We start from the raw sequence: 11,811 nt of genomic DNA on the forward strand, positions 1-11,811 counted from the left end.
TGCTAAAAACCAGGAGGGTTGAATAGCTTATTTCCAAACTGCTGGAACGGCTGTTATATCACATTCTGATTGTTGCTCCAGCTGAAGTTAGGATGATTCCAGTTGTCAGGATGATAAGTGTCTGGAACTAGTTGCTGCGATCTCTGAAAGTTGCTCACAAACTGAGCTGATTCACTAGATATAACGCATTGCTTTGTTACATGCGGACCTGCAGACAGCTCATAAACACTAATTATCTGCTTAACACCATAGTTAGCTAGAGAATCGATCTTCATAGACAACACCTTTAGTTGAGCAGTGATAACCGTAGCTGTATCCACTTCAAGAACTCCTGCTACCTTGCTCTGTGGCAATCTCTGGGCTGGATATTGATATTCATTAGCAGCCATCAGTTCAATTAGATCATAAGCTTTCTCATAGCTCTTTGCCCATAATGCTCCACCTGCTGCATCGAGCATGGGTCTGGACTGTGCTCCCAAACCATTGTAAAAACAATTGATGATCATCCAATCAGGCATTCCATGATGAGGACACTTCCTAAGCATCTCTTTGTAGCGCTCCCAAGCTTCATATAAAGATTCTCCTGATTGCTGTGCAAATTGAGTAAGAGCATTCCTGATTGCAGCTGTCTTCACCATAGGGAAGAATTTAGTAAGAAACTTATGAGCAAGATCTTCCCAAGTAGTAATCGAACCAGCTGGTAGAGAGTGTAACCAGCTCTTAGCCTTGTCCCTCAGAGAGAATGGGAACAGTCTCAGCCTCACAGCATCTTCAGAAACACCATTGAACCTGAAGGTGTCGCAGATCTCTATGAAATCCCTAATGTGTGTATTGTGATCTTTCGTTGGAGAACCCCCAAACTGGACTGAAGTCTGTACCCATTGAATTATGCCAGGCTTGATCTCAAAGGTATTAGCTGTGATAGCTGGCCTGACAATGCTAGATTGAATGTCATTGATCTTGGGTTGAGAGAAATCCATCAAGGCTCTCGTTCGTGCTGCTGGATCTCCCATTGTAATGAGTACCTGAAACACAAACAAATAAATCGTGAAAGTAAAAGAATCTGAGTTAGTGAACTTTAACGACCACTGATGACAAGCACATAAACTAAAAATTAACACCGAGTCCTCGGCAGCGGCGCCAAAAACTTGTTAGGGCGAAAACACGCACTAATATTCATGCAAGTATACGCGTTCGCAAGTAGTATAAGATATAAATCAAATTCGTTACCACATAGACCGGTTTAGGTTAAGTTCAATTTATGCACCTATGCAACAATGTATGGTTATCGCTCAATGCTAAGATAGATAACAAATTGGGTTTTTATTAAACTAAGAGATTATACTAAATAACATTAACTAAGAGAATTGAGGTTGAATTACTATATATGACAAACATGGGATTCTAACTTCATTAAATACTTCATTCAATAGCCTTATTATTCTTAACCTTAGCATGTGACGGTGATAACACTAATCTGATAACACGAAACTGATAAACGCCAACTTTCGTTGCACGAGTACCATTCTACCAGACATCCACAAAAGAGATAGAAGCCGAATAGGCACCAATTATATAGAGACCCTATATGTCTATAGAATTTGACAACATAACGGTTTAAGCACAACTTATCTATCTTGATTACATAGGGCAAGTAAAATGGTTAGAGTTACCCAGTAATCATGCATACAATACATGAACCTATGCTAGCATGGCAAGTTCTAAACCTCTATATTCACTGTCGCTTTAATAGAGATTAACACGCTATCTTATATATTAGCTACGCACATAAGACGAATAAGCACAACAAATACTAGGATATCATTCAATCACCACACACCAAGATATCGGAACAATTTATTTATTGAAATCCATAAGTAAATCCGCTAGAATCCCATGACAACGATTAGTTCATAATTGAACTCATCGTCACCATGGGTTCCAATGAAAGCATGGTATAAACAAGGTCTTAATAAACTAAATAATAATTAAAGTACGAATAAACAAGAGCTAGGTTCAATAAGAATGAAAACGAGCATCCAAAGTTACAACTAATTCAAAGAATCACAAGTTAAAAACAAGATCTTCTTTTTCGGAGTTGTTCTGTGCTTCTTGGTCTTCTCCTTGGTATCCCAATCTTCCCGGATGTTGAAAACCTTTTTTTAAGTATATATACGCCCCTAGTGGACCTGGACCCTTAAAATCGTCAAATTCCACCTAAAAAGGCTTTTTCAGCGAAATCAGCGACCAGCCGCGCCTTGGGCGGCCGCTTAGCTCTCCGGGCGGGCGCTCAGTTCTCCTGGCGGCCGCTCAGCTCTCCGGGCGGGCGCCTGGAGCCTGTCTGGAAAAATTTCTGATGAATCTAGTTTTGGCCATAACTTGAATTCTACTCGTCAGAATTAGGCGATTCAACTGCCCACACGAAACTATTGAGATTCTCTAAAACTTGACAATGGCCTTGGCTTCCAAATCTGATCAATTTTTATCATATTTCCTTTAAAAGCTCATTTCTTCATATAACTGATACCTTAAATGCAATAACACAAAAATACATCAAAATACCAACAACTTGAGTCCAAAACACCAATTTAAGCTTGTAATAAAGCATTCTAAGTGGATATAAAATCCACTTATCATCTCTACAAATACAATTCTTGACGTATCAATAACTCAGAGCTGGAATAATTTAAATTAATAAATTATTTTGTTAAAATACTTTTGGAAAATTTATTCTAATTTTATTTTGAATTCATTCAAGTAAAAGTTAGAATTAGTTCAGTCCACTTTTTGGACAAACTGGGTATTTATTTGACATTTCAACAAGTCAAGTTTGAATTCTCAATAAGAGTAATTTAAAATGACTTCTCGACCTGTACTTCACTTCTCAAAATGACTTCTCGATATGTTAGATATATTTGAGATGTCATGTCTAATCTGATTTGTGTTTAGTTTTCAGATGTTAACAACATGACTTATCAGAACTTACTGGAAATCAGAACTTACTGAAGTCAGAACTAAATATTTGAACTTACGACGTCAGAAGATATATATCAGGACTTAAGTGCAGGAAGACATTAGATAAGGATTGCAGCTGATTTACAGGTTAAGATCTGGACTAAAACAAAAGAAGATATGCATAAAGAGTTAGAGGACTAGAAGACTTGTAGAAGATATCTGATTGATATATTTTAGGAGACAAAATTATATTCCATATCAATTAGAAGATATCTTGTAACTGTGTACTATATAAACACAGCTTAGGGTTTACACTATATGTGTTATCATTATCGAGAAGATTATACATTATAACCTAGCAACTCTTAGTGATATTGTTCATCACTGAGAGAGAACAACAGTTCTATTGTAACATAGTTTATTTGAATATACTTGATCTTTGTTACATACTTGTGTTGAAATCGATTTGATTAAATAAACAATATATTCAACCCCCTTCTATAGTGTTGTGTGACCTAACAAGTGGTATCAGAGTTTTTCTGTTAACACACATAGAGTAAAGATCCAAACAAACAATCATGTCTGAAGAAACACAAACTCTAACTAAGCCCACCAAAACTCAAGAAACTCAAAACACTCAAATCCATAGTCGATATGAGACTATTAGGGTTCCCATACTGAGAACATCTGAGTATCCTATATGGAAAGTGAAGATGGCTATGTTTCTGGAAGCTACAGATCCAGAGTACCTTGACAGAATTAATGAAGGACCATATAAGCCTACCAAGCTCTCTGTTGCAGTTGCTGATCAACCAACAAAGACCATACCAAAGGAGAGAAGTGAATACACAGCTGAAGATATCTCATCTATTGCCAAGGATGCAAGGGTAAGGCATTTGCTGCATAGTGCAATTGATAATGTCATGTCAAACAGGGTAACTGGATGCCAGACTTCAAAGGAGATATGGGATGCTTTGGAGACAAGAAGCCAGGGAACTGATACAATCAAAAAGAACATGAAGAATATACTCACTCAAGAATATGAGCACTTTGACTCAAAAGCTGATGAGTCATTAACTGATTTATATGACAGGTTTTCCAAACTCTTGAATGATCTGTCACTGGTGGACAAGGAATATGATCTTGAAGATTCAAATCTAAAATTCCTTTTAGCTCTTCCTGAAAATTGGGATTTGAAGTCTACTACCATAAGAGACAACTATGACCTTACTGAATCTTCTCTTGATGAAATTTATGGTATGCTCAAGACTCATGAACTTGAGATGGATCAAAGGAGCAAGAGGCATGGAAGAAAGTCAAGGACAGTTGCTCTTAAATCCGAGGAAGAATCTCCTAAAGTTGTTATCTCAAAGAAGGGCAAAGGAAAGGCTCTCATCATAAAGTCTGATTCAGAGTAATCAAATTCTGATGATGATGATTCAGAAACTGAAAGTTTATCTGAAGTAGATGTTGATGCAGAGATGATGCAACTGTGTGCTCTTATGGTGAAGGGTATCATAAAGATAGCCTACAAGAAGTTCAGAAAGGGCAAGAAGTATTCCAGGAAAGGTGGAAGTTCTGATAAGAAAGGGTTCAGAAAGTCAGAAGGCAAAGGAGGAAAGTCTAACAGAGGAGACAACTTAAATGTCAAATGCTACAAATGTGGTGAAAGAGGCCACATATCTCCTGACTGTAAGAAAGGAAAAAATGATAAAGGCAAGGCACTTGTCACAAAGAAGAAAAACTGGACAGACACTTCAGATTCTAAAGATGAGGAGAACTATGCCTTGATGGCAAATGCCGATAGTAGTACTGGCACTGCTGAATTGAAGGTACCTCAAATAACTTTTGCTTTTCATATTGATGATATTACTGAGTTGAGATTATATCTTAAAACAATGTTCATTAGTTTTAGAGATCAGACTTTAACATGTGAAATATTAACATCTGAAAGTCTTGCTCTTAGAAACAGAAATGACTATTTAGAAAAGGAGTTAGTTTTTCTTCATCAAACTAAGAAAGAAAGAGATGAGACTTTGTATGTTAGAGATGAAGTGCTAAAATTGAATGAAATCTAAAAACTGATTTAGAAAAGGAAAGAGAGATCATCAGAACTTGGACTAACTCTGGCAGAACAACTCATATATACTAAGTAGTGGAAACTGGAAAGAGGGCTTAGGTTATGAAGATGATAAAAGTGAAAAAGGAACTGTGCAAATTGAGCCAATTGTTGTTAAATAGAATGCTAAGCCAAAGGTAAATCCTGTTAAATTTATTGCAAAAACTGTTATGTCTGATTCTGAAAAGATGAAAGATTCTAAAACAGAAGTAAAAGAAAAGTCAACTTCTGACAAATTAAAACAGGATAAACTAGCTGAAGTAAATATAGGCTTAATGACTAAGAAGCAGCTTAAGCATAAGTTGAAAGAGATTAGAAATGTGAACAAGGTAAAGGAATCTAGGAAAAATAGGAATGGAAAGGAAGGTGTGAATAAAAGCAATAATTATATGCCTGTTCCTAATGCTCCTAGAAAGAAATGTTACAACTGTGGAAACTCTAATCATCTTGCTTCTTTTTGCAAGAAAAATAAAGATATAAACTCTTTACCTCCTAAATCAGGAATTAAGAGTCAGTTTGTTAGGTTTAAACCACAAAATCCTTGTTTTCATTGTGGTAGTTTATGGCATTCCATTTATACTTGTAAGGAATATCATAGTTTGTACTATGATTATTATCAAATAAAACCTTCCTTGAAGAAAGTTAGTATAATTTCTTATAGTGTAAATTCTGATGCAAAGTCTGATATAAAGTCTGATAAACAGCATGTTAGCATAAACTCTGAAATTAAATCCACTGCAAATGCTATCAAACTTGAAAAAGGCCAAAGGATCCAAGCAAGTCTGTGTCCTTAAAACTAACCAATAGTGGTCTTTGTTATTGCAGGGCAACAAGAAAAACATCCTAGTTCTGGACAGTGGATGTTCAGGACATATGACTGGAAATAAAGCCCTGCTATCAGACTTTGTGGAGAAAGCTAGCCCAGGAGTTTCTTATGGAAATGGTAACATGGGAAAAACTCTGGGATATGGCAATATCAATCTTGAGAATGTCATCATTGAAACAGTAGCTCTTGTCTCAGGACTTAAACACAATCTGCTAAGTGTGAGTCAAATCTGTGACAGAGGTTATCATGTGGATTTCTTTGAAGAACACTGTGAAGTTGTAAGTAATTCTATAGGCAAAGTAGTTCTGAAAGGTTACAGGCATAGTAACATATATGAAGCCAGACTTTTAACAAACTCTGATGGTTCTGCAATCTATCTGTTAAGTAGAGCATCAATTGAAGAAAGCTGGAATTGGCACAAGAGACTCTCTCATTTAAATTTCAATAACATAAATGAGTTAGTAAAGAAAGATCTTGTGAGAGGACTCCCAAAATCAGTATTTGCTGCTGATGGCCTTTGTGATTCATGTCAAAAGGCAAAATAAAGAAAATCTTCATTCAAGAGAAAAACTGAATCCTCAATTCTTGAGCCTTATTAGTTACTGCATGTTGATTTATTTGGTTCAGTCAATGTCATGTCAATTGCAAAGAAGAAATATGCTATGATTATAGTGGATGAGTTCACAAGATACACTTGGGTGTATTTCTTGCACAAGAAGAATGAAACTGCATCTACTCTAACTGATCATGTCAGACAGCTGGATAAGTTGGTCAAAGATTTTGTTAAAATAATAAGAAGTGATAATGGAACTGAGTTTAAGAATTCAATCATGGAAGAGTTCTGCAAAGAGCATGGAATTAAGCAGGAATATTCTGCACCTGGAACTCCACAGTAAAATGGAATTGTAGAAAAAAGAATAGGACTCTCATTGAAGCTGCACGAACTATGCTTGATGAAGCAAAGATGCCAATTTACTTTTGGGCTGAAGCTGAGCACACTACTTGTTTTACACAGAATGCTATACTCATAAACAAGCATGGAAAAACACCATATGAGATGGTGAAGAAAAAGAAGCCAATCTGAAATACTTTCATGTATTTGGATATAAGTGTTTTTTTCTTAAGACTCATCCTGAACAACTATCAAAATTTGATCTAAAAGCTGATGAAGGAATTTTTGTTGGATATCCACTTTCCACAAAAGCATTCAGAGTCTACAACTTAAGAACAAGGGCTGTCATGGAATCTATCAATGTATCTTTTGATGATAAAAAGGTTACTGGACTTGAAGATTTCAATGATCATGATCAGCTGAGATTTGAAAATGAAGATTTAAATTCTGATTCTGTAAATTCTGATGGCTTAAATCCTGATCCTGTAAGTTCTGACGGGTAAAATTCTGATGTCATTGAAACTGTGGTAACTACTCCAAGGGAAAATGCACCTATTCAGGGGGAGTAAGCTGAAGATCCTACCACAACCCAAGACTCTCAAGAAGCATCAGAACCTGTCACTGGCTCTTCAAGTTCTGATTCATCAAGTTCTGATGAGCCAAATTCTAATAATTCTGGAAACTCTGATTCTTCAATTCCTGAAGGATCCAACTCAAATTCTGAAGTCTCAGAGAGCATAACTACATGGGGAGTATCAGAAAATGCTGATGGAGACAGCGTGGATCATGGGGGAGGATCCAGTTCTAGAGAACAACTTCCATCTGTAAGGAAGTGGACTAAAGCATATACACCTGACTTAATAATTGGAGATCCTGAAGCAGGTGTCAGAACTAGAACTGCAACATCAAATGAATGTCTCTATCATTCCTTTCTATCTCAACTGAACTAAAGAAAGTGGAAAAAGCTCTTCAAGATGTTGATTGCGTGCAAGCAATGCAGGAAGAGTTAAATGAATTTGAAAGAAATAAAGTCTGGACCCTAGTGCCAAGATCAAAGAACAGATCAATTGTTGGCACAAAATGGGTGTTCAGAAATAAAACTGACAGTGATGGCATAATTACAAGGAACAAAGCAAGGCTGGTTGCTAAAGGTTACTCTCAACAGGAGGGTATTGACTATGATGAAACATTTGCTCCAGTTGCTAGATTGGAAGCCATAAGAATCTTTTTGGCTTATGCTACTCACAAGAAGTTTAAAATATTTCAAATGGATGTGAAAAGTGCTTTTCTCAATGGAGAATTGGAAGAAGAAGTATATGTTGAACAACCTCCAGGCTTTGTAGATCCAAAATTTCCAAATTATGTCTATAGGCTTGACAAAGCACTTTATGGCCTTAAGCAAGCTCCAAGAGCATGGTATGAGACTTTAGCTCAATTCCTTCTAGAAAGTGGATTTAACAGAGGCATAATTGATAAAACACTGTTCTACCTCAACCATGGAAATGACTTACTTTTGTTACATATATATGTTGATGATATTATTTTTAGTTCTACAAATGCCAAACTCTGTGAAAGGTTTGCAAAGCTAATGCAGTCAAGATATTAAATGAGTATGATGAGAGAACTTAGCTATTTTCTGGGACTTCAAGTCAAGAAAAATGAAGAAGGTACTTTCATAAATCAATCCAAGTACACCAGAAATTTACTCAAGAAATTTGGAATGCAAGACTGTTCAACTGCATCCACTCCCATGGCCACTGCAACCAAGTTAGATAAAGATACTGGAGCACCAGTAGATATTACTAACTACAGAGGTATGATTGGCTCTTTACTCTATTTAACCGCAAGTAGACCTGATATCATGTATGCTACCTGTCTTTGTGCAAGATTTCAGGCTGATCCAAGAGAACCTCATTTAATAGCTGTGAAAAGAATTTTCAAGTACCTCAAGGGTACAGCTGATCAAGGATTGTGGTATCCTAGAGAATCAGATTTTAAGCTAATAGGTTACTCAAATGCAGATTTTGCAGGATGCAAAATAGACAGGAAAAACACTAGTGGAAGCTGCCAATTTCTTGGAGGCAGATTGGTTTTTTGATTTAGCAAGAAACAGAAATCAATTTCCACATCAACTGCAGAAGCAGAATATATTGCTGCAGGAAGCTGTTGTGCACAAATTCTTTGGATGAAGAATCAGCTACTGGACTATCGTGAAGATATCTGCTAGTTGTTGATCTGTTGGAATAAAATGCAATTCCACTATACCTTCCATCACATGTTCCCTTATGAAATGGTACCTAATGCTGATGTGCTTTGTCATTGAGTGTTGAACTGAATTACCTGTCATAGCAATAACACTTTGATTATCACAGTAAATGTGTATTTTAGAAAATTCTAACCCAAGCTACTTTTACAAGACTGGTAAATGAACTTAGAATGGTTTCAGGTTCTTTCTCAAAATCTGCTTAGTTTTTGTTCTCATGCATCAGACTTTATGATCAGTGTTTACAGATTGTCTTATCTCCATGTAATCTGTGCTTAAACTGTAATATATTAAATACTGATTATTATCTGATGTGATTCTATATACTCTAATAGTGTTTTGAATGTTCTGTGGCTATTCATTCCAATGAGGATTACTGTGCTAGATGCTGACCTAGTAGTCTTTAACATACTAGAAATCCCATGATTGAATTAGTTGTTTATGTGGAAATTCATTAACACAAGCAAATTCTGATTTTGAGCTTAGTCAAATTTACTTTGTGTATCTTACTATTAAGCCACAAACTAGATTCTTGCTTCTTATGTCAAATTCTGATGTCAGTAAAACTTTAGGATGAACTACATGCTTAATAAGCCTCACTTATCTGAAGAAAAGAAAAGAAATTGAAGTCAAGTATTCCTTTGAGATTTATAGTAAATATGTGAAAGGAAAGATCCAAGTGCATTGCTGGTATTAAGTTATATGCATTAGAAAAGCAAATAAATTTTTCTTGGTGACTTTTCACATTCTCAAATAACTGGAGAAATACTCTGATAATAGCATAAATTCTGATAACAGTTGTGACTCACTTACACTGAGAAGCCACTGTAAAAAGAATGTCAAAAGATGCATAAAATGAGCACAAATAGTTGAGGTGGACTCTTGCATAAATTTATTCTATAGTAGACTTCAAAATTAAAGACAGATTTTAAGCACTTTTCTTAGTTATGCCTTATTTCTAAGATATATATAGAAGTTTATCAAGCTTTAATCTTTATCTGATCATTTGCAAATGCAAACACTCTCACTCCATATGAATGATGAAAATTACTGTGGTGATTAAGTTGTTTTTGACAAACAGTTTAGTATTATTTGCATAAATTCCGAGGATAAGTTCTGATGAAAGTTCTGATGATTAAACTCTGAAGAACCCAGTCAGTATTTGTATGAAGAATTACAGAAATAGAAATTCCCTTTTTGAGTACATAAGCCATATTCTGATGACTGTTAAGTTATGATAATAGTCAAGTTCTGATGCAAATTCTGATGCTTACGTGGAATTATTTAATTACTTGACTTATTTCTGATATTTGCATGTAACGGTCATATTTATCAAAAAATAATTAGGTGAGATAAAATAGTAATAATTATTTGGTTGTGTGTTTGTTTTGGTAACTGCATGTGCGCATTAATTACTGCACGTTTAACGTGCCCACTAACAATTTTTTGACTGTTCACATGCTGCCAGGTGTAAATTCTCTTCCATGCTTCACAAATATAGCTGTTGCCACATGGGGTGTATAAATAAGAGAGTTAAAAGATTTTCTAATCTTTTACCTACTTTTCTCATTCACTAATCTTTCTTATTTTCTCTCACCCTCTAATATTCTCTAAAGCTATTTTCTTACAGGCATTTTATCAAACACCTTCTATACACACAACTTTCTCACTTATTTCTCACAGAAATGGCACCAAAGGACATCATTTTCAATGGAGCCAAGTTTATTTTCAACAACTACATGGCTATTCTTAGCAAGGACGAAGCTCCATCAGATCTTCACTTCGTTCAGGACTTTCTTGCTAACAGTGAGATTGGGTATGCATTGACCCAACCAGAAGCACTCTCAGGAACTGAAGTAGTGAAGTTTTGGAGGAGTGGTGTATATGATGATGGTGGTGCAAATGGGTCCCCAAGCATCATATTTACAACAGGGGAGGATGAACACCAGGTTACATTGTCAACTGCTTGACAAGCTTTATATCTTCCAGAAAACCGTGTTTACAGTTCAACAATTGAGGAGCCAGCTCTTCAACAGATGATGGCAAACCTTGGTTATGAAAAATCTTTGTCCAAGCTGGGACAATTGAAGAGGCCCCACATAAGGAGGGAGTGGAGTTTCTTTTTCAATTGCATCACCAAGGCCTTTGCAAACAAGTGCTCCAACTTTGATACAATTCCAATCCTTAGTTAGCAAATTGGGTATGCTCTTATTACTCAATCTCATTTTGATTATGCTAGTGCTGTGCTAGGATTTATTAGGGATAGGATGCAAGAGGACAAAAATACTGTATATTTTGCTAGATTCTGTCAACTTATTTACAGTTTTTGTAATTCTAATAAGCCCCAACTAGCTAGTGAGTTGATCCAACCCTTTAAACTTGCTAAAAGGGACTTCACTGACTTATTATCTGCTGATAATAAGAAGACTGTACTAAGACCCCTCCAAATTCCTCAATCAATCAAACAGGTCTTAGTAAACTCTGATCCAAACACCTATACTGCCATATATCTTGATCTACAACCATCCCAACCTCCATCAGCACCTACAACCACTACCAACCTACCACTTCTCAACCTCAACCAACTCAACCTACCATCAAAACATATTTCCAGCCAGCACAATCTCAACCTCAACAATTTGCTACAACATCAAGATCTAAACCTTCAAGGGCAAAATCTGTTCCTAAATCTCCACTAAGGAGAAGAGGGATGATTCTAAGGGATGAATCTGATGAAGAAGAGGAGCAAGTCCAGG

General features: G+C 36.1%; 1 non-coding gene across 1 annotated transcript; it reads left to right on the forward strand.

The window, feature by feature from the left end:
- Window positions 1-516: 516 nt before the first annotated feature.
- On the forward strand, window positions 517-623 carry LOC141663070 (small nucleolar RNA R71). Its single transcript, XR_012551156.1, has one exon. It is a non-coding gene; the product is annotated as a small nucleolar RNA R71 (small nucleolar RNA).
- The last annotated feature ends 11,188 nt before the right edge of the window (window positions 624-11,811 follow it).

Source organism: Apium graveolens, chromosome 5 (assembly GCF_009905375.1).
Source record: "Apium graveolens cultivar Ventura chromosome 5, ASM990537v1, whole genome shotgun sequence".
NCBI lineage: Eukaryota > Viridiplantae > Streptophyta > Magnoliopsida > Apiales > Apiaceae > Apium > Apium graveolens.